At 34.3% G+C, this 22,096-nt stretch overlaps 1 protein-coding gene and 1 long non-coding RNA gene across 2 annotated transcripts in view; one reads left to right on the forward strand and one right to left on the reverse strand.

Annotated features, from left to right (window-relative positions):
- GRID2 (glutamate ionotropic receptor delta type subunit 2) overlaps nucleotides 1-22,096 on the reverse strand; it is a 1,450,102-nt gene that overhangs the window by 882,061 nt on the left and 545,945 nt on the right. The gene's annotated exons all lie outside the window — the stretch shown is intronic.
- Nucleotides 11,963-12,427, forward strand: LOC122478653. Its single transcript, XR_006296145.1, has 2 exons — nucleotides 11,963-12,135; nucleotides 12,391-12,427. It is a non-coding gene; the product is annotated as an uncharacterized LOC122478653 (long non-coding RNA).

Here is a 22,096-nt window from a genome sequence, read left to right on the forward strand (position 1 = left end):
TGATCTGCATGAGTTATCTGTCCATAAAGGATGTCTGTTTTGAGGAAATTTTGTTATTGTTCCAGATGGCAGTACTGTCATCTTGGCCACACCACATGTAGCACATTCAGGAATTATTCACTGTGTCTGGTGGCCTGGAAATGATTCTGCTATTGAAAAGACTGTAACAAAGTGTCAGCATATGCCAAGCTATTCAGCACTGTCCTCCAAAAGAACTTATTTTCCCATGGGAAGTTACCAAGAAGTTTTGGTCAACAACACAAATTTCTTTTACCAGACTTTTAAAAAAATATCTTAAATGCGTTGTTCTTTTGCTTGGCTCAGAGTCAAACTAGGTTTATGTCAAAAGGCAGTTATGACTGTTACTGTAAAATACTGGTAGTCTGATATTTTATTTTTGAACTTAAATAATTTGTGAATAGAAATGTGAAACAACTGGTCAACATTATTTGTCTTATTAATGGCTAAGATCTCAGAAACAAGTATATACTAGCCTTATACTAACCATCTTATATATGTTCTCTTATCATTTGAACTGACAGACTGAGACTTTACTAATAAGCTTATGGAGCTGAGAGAAGAGGAATCCTTTCTACTACAATGAAGGTCAAAGATCTTTGTTACATTATGTCCAGAGTGTAATGATTTCAGAGTATCCTAGCTATGCTGACTGACTTCAAAAGTCTTCCTTCCATGCTGACCTAACAATAGCAAATCCATTAGAAACATCCACTCTAAAGTCCTTTAACATTGAATTTCCACCTACACTTCTCAACACATCATCAAAGCCATCAAATGAAGACATGTTTTTTCCTAGCAAAGTTACAATGGTGAAAGTGAAAATATCCACTATACTCCATATAAAGATAGGCTCTCAACCAAGTGCCTACTCTATTGGTTAAAAGCTAATGTGGAATTCAGAATAAGGGCTAAAGAGTGAGGTTTAGGAGAGAAGGCTGTTGTGATTTAATCTTGGTTGGCACAATTTCTGTTATCACTTATTGAGGTCTAGTTTGGTCATTCTAAGTGCCTTAATTGATAAACTGGAGAAGGACAGGGATTTTCACAGGCTGCTGGATTAGGCAGATGTGTGAAAAGTGATTATTCTTAAAATTCATAGGGACTGTAGTAGAATATAGTTGAATGTAGAGAGAAGGCTCAAAAGGGACAGTGCAAGAACATTCTTGAAAGAGTGAAGTTTAAAAGACAATGACCTCAGCATGAGTAAATGATGAGGGTGGAGGAAAAATGTAGAAATGCACATGTTGGCAGAAAATAAAGGTCCACATGAAGAGATAAATGAAATTTCAGCTATTTTTCATAAGACAGGAAAACTCTAAGATACTGAATAACACATATTTCCAAGAGAGTATCTAAGATTTACTATTTTAAGCAAAACCCTTAAAAAGTTACTTAGCATTAATCAGTTAATTTGATAGACAAAATGGGTAAGTATTGACAGAAGAGCCAGTAGAAGGAAATTACTGGTAAATAACGAATGGAGATTTTAAAAAAAATTGTTGTGCACTTCTCAATCTGTCTCAAGTGGCAGGAGTCTGCAGCTGTCAATGATTTTTCTACCAAAGCATCATTTAGGGCACTGAGTTTTCAGGATTTAAAAGAAAATGAATCAAGGATTTATTTACTTGAAGTTTCTATCTAAATAATTACATTTTAGGATACCTAAAATTACATCAGGACATTTAGCTTATAAAAAATGAACCCACAACAACCTGAATTTATGCTGATTAAGGTGTTTTCTAGGAGACGGTTTATCAAGCTGCAAAGTAGCAGAAACTGTCACTTTCCATCTGACAATGGAAATAGGAGAACATGCTTGGAGTTATAATTGGTGATGGCACAGGAAGCTCTGGGAAGCTCAAAATGCTTTACAAATAGTAATTCATGTCATACTGCTTTTACAGTGGATTTCTAGCACATCATAAGGAAGAACACAGGGAGATGCTGACTAATATGTTTCACGTCACAACACAACTATTAAAGGTCAAACACAAGGACCAGTGCACTTTGTGTAACTGATTATGTCCAAAAGAATTGTACAGAAGGATACTGATGTCATAAATTAGCATTTATGCTAATAAAAAATAGAATAATAATAGAATTTTTTATATGAAATTCTTGGTATAAAAATTACCTCTGCCCCAACTTTTTGAGCACAGCTGTTACTAGAATACTTTTTTTAATCCTTAATTAATTTTCCCCATAGATGTCTTACATTTGTTAATTAATTTGCACAATACACTCCTGATTTTGGGGGGGAACAAAGTATGAGGTAAATGTACTGTGTAATTAGAGTGGAGATTGCAGATTATAGTTTTGCTATGATTGAAATTATTGTCAAAAATGTTGGAAAACTTCTGCAATGCATTTTGAAAGATTTAAATGCTCAGGTTACCAATTGGGCAAAGAAAAATTGTACCCAAGCCCTGTAGGACAGTTCTGCCAGTCTATAAGTCATTCTTTTAGTATTTATTGAATACTTATTATGGACCAGGGATTAGTTTTAACTCTAGAGACACAATAAGAAAAATATAAAAAGTACCTATCTGGTAGGACCTTATATCCTAGTAGGAGTCAGACAGCACATAAGTAAATAAATATGCAAAAAACATCACTACAGAAAATGATGAGATGGGAAGTAAATAAAGAGCTTGATGACGCTGGAAGTAATTGGGGAGGCCATCTGCAATGTTGCAATAAGCTGGAAAGGTAACATTTGGCTTGATACATGAAGAATCAGAACAAGGATGAGAGTAGGCTGATTAGAAGCCTCTTATATAATATGATTTCTCTAGTGTTTGCTTTCATTTCCTCCTATAATACATTATTTGTTGAGCATATATTTTGTGTAGTTAGGGAAGGATTAAGTGCCAGGAATATTGTCAACAGGGAGTTGTAATGAAGCCAGGAGATGCTTACAGATTAAAAAGGAAGACAAAAACTTAAAGCAATGACAATAAAGATAGCCATTATTTGGATTAAGACCTTACTAGGTACTATGACAACTATGACTAACCTAAGCTAGTGGTCGGGGCACCTAGGTGGCTTAGTCAGTTAAGCGTCTGACTTTGGCTCAGGTCATGATCTCATGTCTCGTGGGTTGGAGCCTTGCATCTGGCTCTGTGCTGACAGCTAAGAGCCTGGGGCCTGCTTTGGACTCCTTCTCTCTCTGCCCTACCCCTGCCCTCACTCTGTCTATTTCTCTCTGTGTTTCAAAAATTAAAAAAAAATAAAATAAAAAAAAATTTAACCAGTCTATTGATCAATGAGCACAAATGAGAAAAAATGTTAGAAAAAAAGGAAGACCGGTTTGGTAGATAGAATTCCAAAATGGCTCCCCAAGTTTCCTTCCTCCTAGGGCACATGACCTGCTTAATCAATCCACAGGACTGTGTACTTGGCAGATTTTACTCCTCTGCTTGGGTTAGGTTATATGACAAAACTGACTTAAAATGAATAAAAAGATTATCTGGATGGGCCTGATGCAATGATAAAAACCTTTAAAGAGCAGAGTGTTGTTTTTGCTTTTTGTTTGTTTATTTCCAGTTTGTCACAAAAGAAGTCTAGGATTCTGTGACACACTGTTGTTTGTTTCAAAATGGAAGGACCACGATTCAAGGAATGTGGATGGGCTCTATGGGCTGAGTGGCTCTACGGGTGAGCAAGCAGTGACCCCAGTTCTATAACCACAAGGAACTGAATTTTCTCAATAACAAGAATGAACTTAGAAGTCTATAGAAGTTCTGCAGACAAGAACTCAGCCTGACTGACACTTTGATTTTGGCCTTTTGATACCCTGAACAGAGAACCCAGTTACTCTCTGTATGAGGTTGAAATACAGAACTATGAACTAATACATGGGTGTTGTTTTAAGCTGTTATATTTGTAACCAGAATTTGTTATCAGAAACAGAAAATGAATACAGTGGTGGATAGTAATGATAAACCCTGCTCAATTAAAATTGGGTAGGATCTATTTTTCATAATGTAGGCTTTTTTTTTTGGCTTGAAATAGGAGTGATAAGTAAGAAAACATGTATTTACTTAGACTTAAAATGTTCGCTACTCTCATAAATTAATTAACTCTACAGTAAATAACAATTAATTTCTTTAAATGCCTGCATTCCTCATCTACTCCTTGCCTGACACATTTTCCTAGGCCAGTAGCTTTTTAAAGAAGTCACTGTAGAAATTAATCATGATGAGCACTGAGCAATGTATAGAATTGTTGAATCACTCCACTGTATACCTGAAACCAATATAACACTGTATGTTAACTATACTGGAATTAAAATTGAAAAGTTAATAAAATTTAAAAATTAAATAAATATGAAGAGTAAAAAATGAAGTCATGTACTTTGTACATGTACAATTAAGTCATTATACTTTGCACATTTTATGAAAAATGAACATAAGAAAAAATTTTATTCATGGTTATTGGTTTTCATTTGATAAATATTTAATATTATCAACTAATTCCTAGGTACTATATAAGGCTAAAAGGAAATAGCAGTTAAAATAGGAAGAAATAGGGACAAAATGATGTCCCTACCCTCTTGGAAATTACATAATTATTGGCAGATGAACGAATAACACATGGGTAAGTGAACTAATCAATTTCCACACACGTTCAAGTCTTTATTTGGAATTTTTAGAATTTAGCAGTTCATCGACGAATTTGGGGAGAAAAGGTGAAAAATTGCTGACAGTTTATAGCTGATCTTCCAGATTTTGCCCACTCTCACTGTCTTTATAGGCAACATTTACTTTGAAATGTCATCAAATCTATCATTGCAACAGTAAAACTGCTTTATTTCTGGCTTCTAAGTACTTTCACAAATCATAATCTAAAACTTTAATCCAAGCTCTAAGTACAAAATAGGAAATAAAATTAAACCACTTTTAAACTTCTATACATGGACCAATATCTTGGTAAAGCACTGTATTGTAGAAAATAAATTGATATTAACAAGGAGAAAACGGCCCTTAGCAAAATTGTTAGGTAGGCACAATGTCTATTTATTGTCTTTTTTCCTTCCATCCAACTCTACATCAGCTTTGAATGTAAATTTTAAGGTTGACTTCTGAGTTCTGCTACTTGTTAACTCTCTACCCAGCCTGAAAATCAGATCCAGTCAGTCCAAGTATATGGTCTCTGCTCTGGGGAGAGGCCACTGTCCCTCTCCCACATGTCTGGGCACCTGCCCTGGGCTGAGAACAGGCTGTTCCTGGGCCTCAGGAACCCTCACCTGATCAAGAGTCAGAGGCTTAATAACTGAACCAACCAGATGCCCCCAGATTGGAACTTTGGATTAATTCTTTAAAATAAGAGAATACAGGGATGCCTGGGTTACTCATTCAGTTGAGCTTCTGACCTTCGGTTTCATCTCAGGTTATGATCTCATGGCTCCTGGGGTTGAGCCCCACGTCTGGCTCCACACTGACAGTGCGTGGCCTGCTCGGGATTCTATCTCTTGCTCTCTCTCTGACCCTCCCCAACTTGTGTGTATGCACCCCCCTGCCAGCTCTCTCTCTCAAAATTACTAAACTTAAAAAAAAAACACAACAATAAAATAACAGAATACATATGAGAAGTTAATCATCTCTATACATAAACCTAACTCTGCACTCTACAAAATGTTGAAGAAAGCTTATCTTTTTAGATGACTTCTCCAATTTATCTGGTAAGATGTTCATGAGATGAAAAATTTTGTTTCTTAATAATGATGTCCTTTAATTTAAAATTTAGTAGAAAAACCTTCAGTCCAATGGTATAGTATTATTTAAGTACATTAGCAGTATGATTGTTACTGAGACTCTTTATAACTATTATTTTTGAACTGATTCTTCCAGTAAAAAAAAAGAGTATTCAGAAATGCAAGAGCAACACAGCTTTATTCATGTTTTTGTTCCTTTAATTCTTCCATAAGGTGCATTTATTATTAGTATGTATTGCTTCAAGCAAATAGATATTTACACTTCATGCTCTGAGCAAAGAATTTAACTTTGGACATAGTGCTTATTAAAAATTGCAAGATCAAACCTAATGGTGAGAAGGGGGTCTGGGAAGGAAGGTAGGGAGCTGTGGAAAACAGTGGCCTTACATAAAACTGAAGATATAAGAACTCAGAAGTCAACAAGATGACAAGGATAGGAATGAAAATAGGATCCCAGAAAATACTGCATGTTAATATGTGATGAAAAAAGCAAGGAAGAAGGAAGAATCAAATATGTTGCTTAGTTCTGAGCCTGGATCTCTTTGAGGATCTAACTGCCATCAGAAGAAATCAGCAACATGGAATGGAGGTGGAGATTACCAAGGAAGGATCTGTGGAGGAAAATGTAACTTGGGGAAAGACTTCTACATCTTTCCAGTAATAGTTTTAAAGTATAATTTTTAGTTGAGGTTTTCCCTAGTGATATTTAAAGCTATGTGGGTTTTTTTTTGAGTAAATGAGAAACAATGTGAGACGAGATTTGACCTTACAAAATGTATACTATCAGTATATAGTGAGTAAAAATAATCATTTTACCTTTTCTGCATTTAAAGCAAAAAAGTCAATTAACTTTATGTAATTTCTTGCACTATATTCATCTCTAGGATTATAAAAATTTCCAATAAAAAATTCCTTCCAGTATAAGAGAAGGTGTATTCTGCTTGTGAAGATATCAATCAATTTTAAGCAAAAAAAAAAAAAAAGTCTTAAACTCTATAATAAAATCGTAACAATAAGAACAGTTATTTTTCAACTTCCATTAACTGACCACTTTTCTTCGGTTTATATTCCCAAGGCCATTATGTTAATCTAAAGTTTAGATATTTGTAACATGGGTTTTGTTTTATTGTAGAAAAGAGAAGTACAATATTAATAATAGATTTTTGAACAGCTGGAATTAGTAAAACATGTCACATGCTGATTCATAAAACAACAAAGGGAACAACAGAAAACAATGAGAAGTTACTGAACCTATTAGTATAATGTATATACACTTACAGGTCATATAAATACTTATAACGTTAGCAATAAAAATAATAAATTGGATAATCAATATTTTTATCTGATGTAGATAGCTATTCTAGAAGGCAAAGATAGGAGTCACATACTTCTTTCTCTCTCCTATACTGTGCTTTTAAAGAATAGTTTTATATGTAAAGAGACATACAGAGGAAGAAACTTATTTGACAAGTGGAACATGGTTCATTAAGTCAGTCATCTTTCACTACAATGAATAGGACATTAATTTGTCATTCTGTCACTAAGTAGCTATAAGACGTAGTTTCACAATGTTGGATTTGGGACATAAAAAAAATCTTAGAGTTAATTCTGTATGGTTAGAGTTTCAAAATGGCTACTTACAAAGAATAGCTTAAAAGTGGAAATAATGGACATGCCAAAACTTTTATTGAATGAACCTAGCTTGATGAGTATAATTCATGTTTGAAATTGTTATCTTTTAAGCCAGATGTAGCATACACCAAACATTTTTTTTTGTTTTTTGTCAAAATGGGCAGTCCAAGCAAGTGCTAATCTGAAAACACGGTTTCTCTGGGTGCCTGGGTAGCTCAGTCGGTTAAGATCTCGCCATTCTCATGCTCTCTCTCTCTCTCTCTCTCTCTCTCTCTCTCTCTCTCAAAGATAAATGAACATTAAAAAAACTGAGAAAACTGAGTTTTTCTTAATGCAAAAGAGTTGGGGTAAAAAAAGACATTATTCCATAAACTTTCAATCCTTGGTCTTATTTTTTTTTATTTACATAATTATTGATATTAATTTTGAAAATATACTCTAGGAAATACATTAAAGCCTAATTTTCCTCCCATGTTCTTATTTGTAAATATGTGCTATTGTGTGATCAGTTTTACTTACTTGATAAAAAGGAATTTAATCTTAAAATGCACACACACGCACATACACACACACACACACACACACACACACACACACACACTTATGTCCAGACACTGACATGCTCTCAACATGTATCATTACATTAGCTGTTTTCACTAGGGTATGAGAATATCACTCCATGTTTCTCAGGTATAGGTAAACAAAATTTTTAATGGTTCTCTCAACAGGTATCTCTGCTTTTGCTCTAACAAGTCTTCCATTGGGCTAAATGCCCTGTGGGTATGAGGAAATGCAGCATATTAATATAATTATTTTGTTGTTATTTAAATGGTGTCAATTACTACCAGTTTTCTACCCTTAAATCTATTTTCTTGCATGTTTTGGTGTATGGCCACTCAAAGTCTACATCCTTGCTTGACATTCTGTTGACCTAGGTTTAACCATATAAATAATTTTCATGCCATATTATTTATTTCATGGCATTAGAATTTGGTGAGAAAAAAATGCAAATAGACATGTTAGAAAGTAATAATATAAACAAATAAATGAAAACTAAATATTGTTTTAACAGAGTAAAAAGAGGGATTTAAACTTCTTATGGATTGGGAAAGGTATATGTAGAAGATAGAGGTAAATAATTTTCAAGAAAGGAAATAGCTCTTATTCATGTATCTACTTATTCAATAGGAATTTATCAAGCATTTATTGTTGTTAGTCAGAGTTTCTTGAAACTTGAGAAGTAATAAAAGTTATGCTGCAATTGCTGACAGAAATGCAAGGTTTTGAAAAATATGAAAAAAAAATCTCACACAGTATTGAGGGTTCAGCTAAGATTATAAAAAACATATATATTGTACAAAACTCTGTTGTGCAAATATTGCTAATATAGAATGTTAAATGATTGGAATAAAAATCATTGGAATGTGGAGTTCATTTTCAATGTTGACATAATGAGTTAAATGATTTTCTTTTCTTCTGACATTAATCCAGGAAAGTTTTGTATCAAGTCTAGACTTCTTCATTTACAGCTCCAGTGTTGTGCCACAGACAGCAGCTGGAATCTGAGAGAAACATGATAAATGTATGTTTTGAATGGTGTATAGGAGTATAATAATGTGGACCCTTTCAGCCTTGGGATGGGCAGACAGAGAGAAAGTTTGTTTCCTCTTCATGGCAAAGATAATCATATTCTATGTGATCTATGGTATAGAAGAAAAGTACTACAAAGTACCATAGGGTTTTTGAGGGTAGTATATGGTGATTATGGGAGCCTGTTGCTATAAGTAGACTAGGCAGAACTGAACCCACCCAAGAACAGAAAGATGCTTTTCCAATACTGAGGAGAGCTGCATGGAGATGAACAGTAGTGGGCACTTTGGCTGGAGACTAGAACTTGCACCAGTGGAAGCAGAAAGTAGTGGAGGAAAAGGACCTCTTGGTTTATGGGTAACAGGAGTGTCTGTGTGTGTGTGTGTGTGTGTGTGTGTGTGTGTGTGTGTGCGCGCGCATGCAAAAAAAGTGGTAGGAAAACACTAATGGTGTGACTTCGGGAAAAATCCCTAAGACCATATTTAGCACAATGAAAGAAGTTTAACACCCCAGAAAGGCCAACAGAGTTTGGACAAGACATATCTCAGCAACAGTCATGGTGAATTAAAAACTCCTCCATTCTCCAGGTACCATATAAAGCCCCACTGAGAACTTACATACCTAGACAGAGGGAAAGAACCCATAAAGTATTTATGAGATGGAATTTCCAACAACCTGTGGCCAGTAGAAGTAGAGCTAGATTTATCTTTATTTTATGAAAAATAAAATAGAATATTTCTTGTTCCCAAATGGTGTTATAAACCAAATTCATACTCTTGTTGATATAGACAAGTAATTTTGTTCAATGTGATATTTTTTTGTAGATAAATCTGTCTTATACTTTTCTATACTGTCTTAAGCACCATAAATACACGCACACAACACAGTACAACACAAGTTCCCTTTTACATAAGATTCATTCATTATGAAATCAATGAATGAACTTTCCCTATTATTGTACCTGCACTAAATATTTTAATAGTATTTTTCATGCAACTTAAAGATGTGAATAAATGCCTGGTTCTTCCCAACTACACAGATCTCATTGATCTAAATAATTATCACTCTTTATAAATCCTTACACAAAAGGACTCCATATATTCAGGAATAGATTCCTTGCAAAAAATTTTAGGTGACCCCAGGAGCCTTTCTGAAGTATTTTCCAAAGACAGTACTCATTTTGTGATCCATTCTTCTTTTGTAAATGACCATTACAAAGTCTGTGCATTTTTGCACACACTTTTCTCTGTAGGTGGGAACTTCAGGTCTCACCTTAATAGCTATTTATCTGGCAATTTTATGTGCTCCTGTGACCTATGAGAGAAAGCTTAAATTACGAACTTGGCCCTAGTTCTAGTTATTCTACTGATTCACTAGAAAGTTTGGACAAATGTTGTAAGTGCTATTCAACAAAACTTTTCTGTCATTGACTAAAATACAGATATATTAATGTTTGATGTGAACCTATTGCATATTAAATAATACCTAAAGAATTATCGCTTAATCATATTTTTACATACTTAAATAATACCTGATTATATAGAAGGAAAAGCTAATTAAAGTAAACTACAGACTATACATATAATTGTAAATAATTTTCTAACACTAAATAAGAAATATATAACTATGATGAAATATAAATTGAACCCTCTCACCAGTTTACTATGTATTTTTGGATGATTGTATTTATCTCATTCCTTCAATTTGTTTAATGGAAACATTGCTTGGTGAAATAGTAGTGGATAGATTACTAGGTTATCTTTATTCCTGCAACCATCGAGAGACAAAACATCATACATTCTCAAAAGCAAGTGTTTTGAACTGCTGATTTTTCATGTAAACTATTCTAGCTGGTTTACTATATTTTAGGTCTTCCAGTGATCCACAAATATACCCTGTGTTTAACTATGACATCACATAAAAAGATCGTGAAGTATGATCTGATATCATTAAAGATATCTATTACTTCAGCAACAGAATTTTCTGCAAATTTAAAATATGTCAACAGAAATTAAAAACTAACTTGACTATTAAATTATCCAGTCATCTGCCTCTCCTCTCCCACCTTTTGACTTTCCTGTGCATAAGTGCACACATCAGTAGCGAATAAATATTTGCTACAGATATTCATCTGTAGATGAAATATTTGTAATGCCTTCGACAAAGCCACTGCATGAATTTTCAAAAGAAAACTTAGTCCCACAAGTCTCTGGAGCTCCAGAAATTAATAGCTCAAGGGGTATTTTGAACAAATCCCATCAGTTGAAGGAAGTAGTCTGCTCTTCAGTTATTGTGGGTCTCAATTCAACAGCTCCACATTTCAACCTTTTCAACTAGTCACTGTCACCTACCAGCGGTTTGCTATATTGTAATAAAATAACTGACCTGTTTGGATCACTTGAGAATTCAGATTTACTTTTTTAAAAATTTCCTAAAAGTAGCTAGTTCACTCAGAGGAACATACTGAAATACGTGGGTAGGAGATGAACAAGATATTGTAAGATACAATCTGCGTTTTTAAAATACTGATAATTAATGTCTAGAAGCTTGGAAGTTTATGTACAAACATTGCAAATAAAACCATATTTATATCACTGAATCTTGTCTGTGTTTACTACCAAAATTAGCCGTTAGTATTTATGAAAAATGTGCAACTATCACCAAAATGTAAATGTTACAAATATGAAGTTTTATAAGTAACAAAGTATCTGAAATAAAACATATTACTATATGAATATTATACAGATGTATAATCATTTTGGAATACAACATAGGTTAGTAAAATTTTTTTCAATATATATATATAAATAGCACCAATGTATATTATATAGATTTACTCAAGTAATTTTGTAATGTGTCTATCTAAGAAAACATGTCAAATATATACAGATTGCTAGAAAAATAAATGATCTCTTAATACTCATAATAAAAAATAACCATGAATCAAGAAGAAAAGTATAAAGTAGTGTAAAATGTAAATACTGAATTGTATACCTGTCTCAAAGTCTTGGATTTTCGCTACATAGAAAAGATCATCTTGCTTCTTTTTAGAAGCCAATCATATACAGTATAATAGTGTTAAGTAGGGTGGAGACTATAATGGCTTGGTAATATCAAAGAAAACAGAAGTCCTTCTTAGACTGAAATAAAAGTTGCTTATTAAACCATGGGAAAAGGTGGGGCGCCTGGGTGGCGCAGTCGGTTAAGCGTCCGACTTCAGCCAGGTCACGATCTCGCGGTCCGTGAGTTCGAGCCCCGCGTCGGGCTCTGGGCCGATGGCTCAGAGCCTGGAGCCTGTTTCCGATTCTGTGTCTCCCTCTCTCTCTGCCCCTCCCCCGTTCATGCTCTGTCTCTCTCTGTCCCAAAAATAAATAAACGTTGAAAAAAAATTAAAAAAAAAATAAATAAAATAAAATAAACCATGGGAAAAGGTGGAGAATGGAGAATGGAGTTGAGCAGAAAGGCAAATGAGAATGATGTAAGTAGCTAGAAGCTGGAAATGTGGAGTACACAGGAGGATATCAGAAACAAGAAAAGACAAAAAAAATTAAATAATTGAAAGTACTTTTTTTTTAACAGGAACTGTTTTTGCTACATTTTAGCCAAGCCAACCCTTTACTTGCTCTTGACAATTGCTTCCCCCCAACTCCCTCACCACATGGTCTCAAACTTCCTTTTTTTGAAATAGTGTGGTCCAGAAAGAATGCTGTTCCAACTGTTCTAACCTCCCAAGTCAGAGTGGACTCCACACCTGCCAGAAGAGGAACTAGTCTATGAAAATGTAAGTGTTAAGGAAAGATGTATCTGCCGATGTCTCCCATTTGACAGGTAGACTACAGTACTTAAGATATTGTCTAACTTGTCATCCCATCCTTGTGTCATCCCAACACAAAGTCAGAAACACTTGTTTTCCCCCTTCCTTGATTTCTATCAACCATTTTCAACTCAACGCTTGGCACAGGTGGCATGGAGGTGATAGAGGAGGTTATTATAACTCTCTCTACCTTGAGAAGTAAAATCTAGTGCATTAGTTTTTTGGGGCTGCCATACCACACTGGGTGGCTTAACCAACAAAAATATATTGTCTCACAGTTCTGGTGGGCAGAAAAACAAGATCAAAATGTCAACGTGTTTGGGTGTCTTCCAAAGCCACCTTCTAAATGCTTCCTCACAAGGTCTTTATTCTGAATTGGCACATTCTTTTTTTTTTTATTTTTTTTTAACATTTATTTATTTTTGAGACACAGAGAGAGAGAGAGAGAGAGAGAGCATGAACAGGGGAGGGTCAGAGGAAGAGGGAGACATAGAATCTGAAACAGGCTCCAGGCTCTGAGCTGTCAGCACAGAGCCTGATGCGGGGCTCGAACCCACAGATCGCGAGATCATGACCTGAGCTGAAGTCGGAAGCTTAACCAACTGAGCCACCCAGGCGCCCCCTGAGTTGGCACATTCTTGATGTTTTTCTAGGTGTCCAAATTTTCTTATAAGGACCACTAGTAAGATTCCATTAAGGGCCTACCTTAACAGCATCATTTAAACTTAATTACCTCTTTAAAGTCTCTATTTATAAAGACAGTCACAGTCTGAGATACTGGGAGTTAAGACTTTAACATATAAATGAGGGGAGGCACAATTTAACTCAATACCTAGATGCCTTGATACCAGATGGTGTTAGGATGGCTTTTTCCCCCCTTTCCCTGATGCTTTTGGTTCTATTTTTGGTAGAGCCTAACTTCTACTCTATGTTTATATTTTATTGTAGTCCTTTGACCTGCTGTGCTTATACTCACTTTTTAAGGTATATACAAGTAGCTACTGTTATAAACACATGCCTTGACCTAAATCTAAACATGTCAATCCATCTGCTGATCAAAGACATGGTATGGTTAAATGGTGGCAGCCATTTTAATTGTAATCTAATATTACTTTATCATCATGAAAAACTGGTAGAAGTGGAAGCTACAGGAGACAACTGTTTAGTCAAATCTCAGTGAAGAGATAACATCGCCTCATAGAACAATAGAGAAAATACCTGCCTACTGGTTCCTCAGTTGCCTGTATACTATTCCTGTGACTCTGTTCTTTCCCTAAAGTAAAGCATTGGGGATTCTCTAGTAAATAACAACTAATTTCCTACAAGAGTATAAGTGTGTGTACAATTAGTATTTTTATGATATAACTAATGTTTTTATATATCTTAAATATATTAAAAGAAGCATTATAAATTGAAGGTATTTTTAAACAAATTAATTTAAGTGTATGAAACAATATTATCTCTAAAAAGTATACATATTTCTGACACTAAATAAAAGCAAACTCATTATAATACTTAAACAATATTGAAAACATTGCAATGCAAAAACTAAAAGTTTGGCAAAATCTAAAATTCCTAAAGATAATGATGGTTAAGTTTATAGTAAAGCCATTCAGATTTCTTCAATGATTATAAAAACATATGTATGCAGAAATACATAGCTACACATGTATACATGTATATATGTATATATAAATATGCTCAAATCTATATTTGTGCATATTTATGTAAAATATATACAATGTGCACATAAATATAAAAACATATTCATGCAGAAATATATAATTACACATGTATACATGAATGTATGCATATTATATACGCATATGCGTATGTATGTGCGTGTGAGTATGCCTTTCACAACTGTGAAAATAATGGCAGTGGCCAAGAATTATTAACAATTATCACCAGGTACTGAACTATATTCTTTATATACATTAAATCTTTTAATATTTAAAACACTATTATAAATTAAATCCCATTTTTCTTCCTATATCCATTTTGGGTTAATCATGAATAAAACAAATTAAATGATGATAATAATGGCTAATTTGATTTATCTGTTTATTATTTTAGTAAGAAAGTATATCAAAAAGATAAACATTATGAGAACTCCTAATCAAGAATCCATAATTACTAATTTCAAGCAATATTTATTCTATTTCTAACATATTGGGAATCTATAAAAATCAAACCTTTTTGTTCTATTCTTTTGTGGAACTCTACTACAAACTCAAATCAAATGATTCTGGTGTAATTCCAAATCCCAGTAGCACTCTTCATTAAATTAAATTCTTAAGTGGTAATGACACAGACCCACCACCCTGGTTACCCATTAATTACACCCCAGGAATTTTTCCAGATGTGGACATATCACTCAACCCAAGCCATTCCAAGTCCTCGATATGTATTTTCCAAAATGGCGTTGAAGAAGTAGTTGGACTTTACATAGTTTTACTATGCAATTCTAAATATGCTCACCCACTGTTTCCATTTCTCATGTCACACGGAGAAAGCCTGTCTCCAGCAGGAGCAAATAAGGTCCATACACATGTGGCATAGAAGCAATAAATGAGGTAAGACAGAAAAGAAGGGATGGAGAGAGAGCTATATAGAGGAAGCAAAGAAGGAAAGAGTAGCAGGACAATGAAAGAGTCAGGGAAAGAAAAGGAGAGAACTGAAGGCCTGATTTGTATCTCTAGATTAAGTCAGGCCTAAAACCAGTTGCATGGTGAAAAGTATTTAACAATAAGCTGACCTTAAAGAAAACAAAACAAACAAAAGTCTGACACGAAGACTTGTTTATTTCTGTAGTGTTAATACTTCCACCAAGTTTTATTTCAAGCTGTTTATATTACATCAAGGAATGCACAATTGAGAGGAAATGAAGATTAGTATATCACCATTTCCATCGTTCACAAACAACACCAGGTGTACATTACCAAAAGAGGATAGATAATAGTAAAATCTAGTACAATAAGCAGAAAGCGATGAGATTTGGTTTATCAACTGGTCCTTTGACAACAGATATGAAGATAATAAAATCCTCCCTAAAAACATTTATTTGCCTTACATATACTTGAATGTACCAACACACATGAAACTAACAATGTCCAATAGGTAGAAATTACTAGATTTTTTTTTATAAATGAATGTGACATACCTTGGAGATACTGTGGGTTTAGTTCTAGACAACAAGAATAAAAGAAATATCAAAATAAAGCAAATCATAAAATTTTTTGGCTTCCTAGTACATGTAAAAGTTATCTTTACACCATACTATGGTCTGTTTAAGTGTAGTCATAACATGATCTTTAAAATTTTACATACCTTAATTAAAAAATATTTTTTACTGTCGCTCATTTTGTTGAGTGTCTGGCTCTTGATCTTGGCTCAAGTCATGATCTCACAGTTCATGGACTGAGCCCTGCTTCGGCCTTTGTGCTGACAGCATGGAGCCTGCTTGTTTTCTCTCTCTCTGCCCCTCTCCCACTCATGTTCTCTCTCAGAGTAAGTAAACTTAAAAAAAATAATACTTTATTATAAAAATCGCTAACCATCATTTGAGCTATCAGTGAGTTGTAATCTTTTTGCTGGTAGAGGGTCTTTCCTTGATGTTGATGGCTTATGTCTGATCACGGTGGCAGCTGCTGTAGGTTGAGGTTGTGGCGGCAACTTCTTAAAATAAGACAATAATAAAGTTGGTCACATTGATTGACTCGTCCTAACACAAATGATTTCTCTATACAATGTAATACTGTTTGAAAGCATTTTACCCACTGTAGAACTTCTTTCAAAATTGGAGTAAATCCTCTCAAACCCTGCCACTACTTTATCAACTCAGTTTATTAATCTTCTAAATTCTTTGTTGTCATTTCAACAATCTTCACAGTATCTTCACCAGGAATGGATTCCATCTTAAGAGACCACTTTTTTTCTTTCTTTGCTCATCCATAAGAAGTAAATCTTCATCTGTTGAAGCTGTATCATGAGATTACAGCAGTTCAGTCACCTCTTCAGGCTCTACTTCTGACTCGAGTTCTCTTGCTATTTCTACCACACCTGTGGTTACTTCCCCCCTTCAAGTACTGAACTCCTCATGGATGCATGAGGGTTTGAATCACCTTCTCCCAAATTTCTGTTTATGTTGATATTTTGACCTCTTTCCATAAATCATGAATGTTCTTAATGGCATCTAGAATGTTGAATCCTTTCCAGAATGTTTTCAATGTATTTTGCCCAGACCATCAGAAGAATCATTACCTATGGCAGCTATAGCCTTATGAAGTACATTTCTTAAACAATAAGACTTGATAGTCAAATTATTCCTCGATCCACTGGCTACGGAATGTATGTTATGTTAGTAGTCAATAACAATTACATTCATCTCACTGTACCTCTCCATCAGAGCTCTTGAGTGACCAGATGCATCGTGAATGATCAGGCATATTTTGAAAGGAATCTTTTTTTTTTTTCCTGAATAGTAGGTCTCAATAGTGGACTTAAAACTTTTATTATACCATGCTGTAAAGAGACGTGCTGTCATCCATCCAGACCTTGCCATTTCATATACACAGTACAGGCAAAGTAGGCTTAGCATAATTCCTAAGGGTCCTTGGATTTTCTGAATGGTAAATGAGCACTGGCTTCAACTTAAAGTCAATAGCTACATTAGCCCCTAACAAGAGAGTCAGTCTGTCTTTTGAAGCTTTAAAGCAAAGCACTGACTTCTCTCTAGTTATTAAAGTTTTAGATGGCATCTTCTCCCAATAGAAGGCTTTTTCCTCCTCACTGAAAATGTGTTGCCACCTTCATTAATGACCTTAGTTAGATCTTCTGGATAACTTGCTGCAGCTTCTACATCATCACTTCTGATTCACCTTGCATTTTAATGTTATGGAGACAGCTTCTTTCTTTAAACCTCGTGAACCAAATTCTGCTAGCGTAAAACTTTTCTTCTGCAGCTTCCTCACTTCTTTTCTCCTTCACAGAATCAAAAAGACTTAGGGTCTTGCACTAGATTAGACTTTGCCTTAAGAGAATGTTGTGGCTGGTTTGATCTAAAACTTGTCCATATCACAATTAAGGTTGTTTCACTTGCTTACCATTCATGTGCTTACTGGAATAGTGCTTTTAATTTCCTTTCAGATCTTTTCCTCTGCATTTACAACTTGGCTAACTGGGAAAAGCAAGTGATATCTTGCCTATCTCACTTTCAACATTTCTTCCTCACTAACATTAATAATTTCTAGCTTTTTATATAAAATGAAGAGACATGTGACTCTTCCTTTCCCTTGAACACGTAGAGCCCAGTGTAGGGTTATGAACTGGCCTAATTTGAATATCGTTGTGTCTCAGCCAATAGGGAGGCCCAAGGAGAGGGAGAGAGATGGGGGAATAGCCAATTGGTAGAGCAGCCAATGGTACATACAACATGTACCATTAAGTTCACCATCTTACATGGGTGTGGTTCATGGTGCTGCAAAACAATTACAATACTAAATCAAAGATCCCTGATTATAACAAATATAATTATAATAAAAAAAATTTGAAATATTGTGAGAATTACCAAAATGTGACACAGAGACACAAAGTGAGCACATGCTGTTGGGAAAATGGCACTGACAGACTCGATGCAGGGTTGCCACAAACTTTCAATTTATAAAAAATGCAATATCCACTAAGTGCAATAAAATTAAGTTCAGTAAAATGAGGTATACCTGTACTAGTACATTTTAATTTAGAAAAAAAGATACTTGAAACGCAATTCTTTCATTTACCATTTGACTGCCCTTTTTCGTAAGATACAGAGAATTTTATTCTATCCCATTCCATAAAATAAACATTCCTTGGGTAATCACACTTCATGACAATGGGCTAAATATGGGATAGAACACATCCTACTATAAATTTCATATGAATAAACTTATCAGTATAGCCTGTTTAGAATAATATAGTTATATTAAAAACACAGAGATCTTAAGTAAAAGACATATCTTTATGTTATTGAAAACAAGCCATTTAATATTTTAAAGTAATGTGGTTTCATTTTTCAAAGGATTAGAAAGGAAAAGAAAAACAAAAGGACAATATTAGAGAGATAGGAATATGTGACCCAACTCATGTAAAAGTTGTTGAAGTGTGGCATGGAGGTCTGACCAAGGACAAAACCATGGCAGATATTTGCCATTCTATGAGCATGAGTGAATGAAGGAGCCATGGAGAAATGCCAGGAGCAGAAGAGCTAGAGGCTGAAATTTTGCACTTTGACCTGGTTGTGTCTACCTCATGCTCAGCAAAAAATTAGGCAAAGTACCAAGGGAAGAGACAGCAACAGCAACAAGAAAAGGTTATCTATTCAAGACCCTAACAAAACTAAAGTCTCAGCTATGAGCCAAGTAGTAGGAGCATAATACATATATTTAGCAAAATATTTCATTCTTTAAACTGGTCATGGATTGACAAATGACAAAAAAAAAAGATAGGGTAACAAAGAGAACAATTTAAAGGTGTTTTAATATTTTGAATAGTGAAAAAGAGATCATGGAGAGTCTTTAGGATGGTTTCTGGGAAGTGGCATTGTATACTAAAGAGGGCTATCACTGAGGACAAATTATCTGCTTGGGATTCAGGACTTATCACTGAGGACATAACAAACTTTATATGACTCAGTTTCCTCATCTGTTAATAGGACTGGTAATAGTGCCTATATCTTGGGTTATTGTGATGGTCGAATACATGTAAGACATGCAATAAACATAGTTATCTTTATTTCAAGGAGATGCTGCAAGTGATATAACACAAATACAGAAGATCATACAGACTACTCTAAATCATTATATGCAAACAATTTGGAAAACCTAGAAGAAATGGATAAATTTCTAAAAACATATATCCTACCAGGACTGAATCATGATGAGATAGAAAATCTGAACAGATTGTTACTTGTAATAAGATGGAATCAGTAACCAAAACCTCCTAACGGGCAAAGGTGAAGGATCAAACAACATTACTGATAAATTCTACCAAACAATCAAATAATACCAATCAATCTCAAACTCTTCCAAAAAATAGAAGGAAATTCATTCAAACTCATTTTATAAAGTCAGCAATACTCTGAAAACAACCATGGACAAGGATGCCATAAGAAAAGAAAAATTATAGGCCAATATCCCTGATTAACACAGATGCAAAAGTCTTCAACAGAATGTTAGCAAACCAAATTCAATACATTAAAAGGATCATATACCATGATCAAGTAGGATTTATTCCAAGCATGCAAATCAGTCAACATGATATAACACATTAACAAAATGAAGGATAATAATCATATAATCATCTCCAAAGACGCAGAAAAAGAATTTGGCATAATTCAAAATCTATTTATGGTAAAAACTATCAACAGAGTGGATACAGAGGAAATGTGCCTCAACGAAATAAAGGCCATATATGACAAGCCCACTGCTAACATTATACTCAATGGTGAAAAGCTGAAAGCTTTTCCTCTAGGATCAGGAACAAGACAGGGATACCCACTCTTGCCACTTTAATTCAGCATAGTATTGGAATTCCTAGCCAGAGAAAGTAGGCAGAAAAAAATAAAGGCATCCAAATTAGAAAGGAACATTTAAATTGTCACTTTTTACAGATGACATTATTCTATACAGAGAAAACCCTAAAGACTAAATCAATAAACTGTTAGAACTAATAAACAAATTCAATAAAGTTGCAAGATATAAAATCAATATGCAAAAAATTATTGTTTCTAATAAACTCTTAGGAAGGGAATTTAAGAAAACAATTGCACTCATAATTATATTAAAAAGAATAAAATATGTAGGAATGAATCTAATCAAGGAAATGAAAGACCTGTATATTGAAAACCATGAGATATTAATGATAAAAATTAAAGAAGACAGAAACAAATGTAAAGACAGTCCATGCTCATGGATTAGAATATTTAATATTATTAAAATGTCTATATGAACCTGGGGCACCAGGGTGGCTCAGTCAGTTGAGCATTTGACTTTGGCTCAGGTCATGATCTCACGGTCTGTAAGTCTGAGCCCGCTTTGGGCTCTGTGCTGACAGCTCAGAGCCTGGAGCCTGCTTCAGATTCTGTGTCTCCCTCTCTCTCTCTCTGGTCCTCCCCCACTCATGCTCTGTCTCTCCCTCTCTCTCAAAGATAAATAAACACTAAATTTTTTTAAATGTCTATACTACCCAAAGCAATATACAGAATCAATGCAATCCCTATCAAAATTTCAATGTTGTTTTTCACAGAAATAGAACAAAGATTTACATGGAACCATAAAAGACCCCAAATAGCCAAAAGAATTTTGAGAAAGAAGAACAAAGTTGGAGACATAATAGTCTCTGATTCCAAACTATATTACAAAGTTATCATAATTAAAACAGCCTTAAGGCTGTGGTATGAGGTATGAAGTTATCATACCTCAAAACAGATATTGAGGTAAAGGCAGACACCTAGATGAGTGGAATAGAATGGAGACCTCAGAAATAAACCCACACATATATACAGGATTAATTTAGGACTACAGAGCCAAGAATATATAATGGAGAGAGGACAGTCTCTTCAATAAATGGTGCTGGGAAAATTAGTCACATGCAAAAGAATGAAACTAGACCACTAGCATATACCATTCACAAAATTAACTAAAAATGGATTAAAAACTTGAATGTAAAACCTGAAATAATAAAAGTCCTTAAAGAAAACAGAGGTAGACATAGATCTTGGCAATGCTATTTTTGACTCTGATACCAAAAGGAAAAGCAACAAAAGCAAAAATAAACAAGTGGGACTATATATCAAAGAAGCTACTGCACAGCAAAGGAAACCATCAACAAAATTTTATAGTATATAGTGATATCCATGGCTTAATATATATTAAGCCCTAAAAAAGCGAAATCTTGCCATTTGCAAAATACAGATGAACCTCAAGGGCATTGTGCTAAGTAAAATAGGTCAGGTGGAGAATGACAGTACACTTGATCTCACTAGTATCTGGGACTGGGAAAAATGGGTGAACACTTTTAGTTTATATAAATTCTATTATTTAATTAAGAAATTAAATTAAAAATCAAATTAAAAAATTAAAGAAAAATAAGACATTCCTTAAATTCCTATGCACTGGAGCAAGGGAATGTAATCCAAATGTATATTGGAAGCCAAAAGATAAAGTAAATTTCTTGAAAAAATACCAAGAGACCTAGGATAATTGTCAAAGGTATCAGCTTTAAACAAACAAACAAACACCTGTAATAACACAACTCCATTTCATTTGGATAGTTATTGCCATGTA

Source organism: Prionailurus bengalensis, chromosome B1 (assembly GCF_016509475.1).
Source record: "Prionailurus bengalensis isolate Pbe53 chromosome B1, Fcat_Pben_1.1_paternal_pri, whole genome shotgun sequence".
NCBI classification, from domain to species: domain Eukaryota; kingdom Metazoa; phylum Chordata; class Mammalia; order Carnivora; family Felidae; genus Prionailurus; species Prionailurus bengalensis.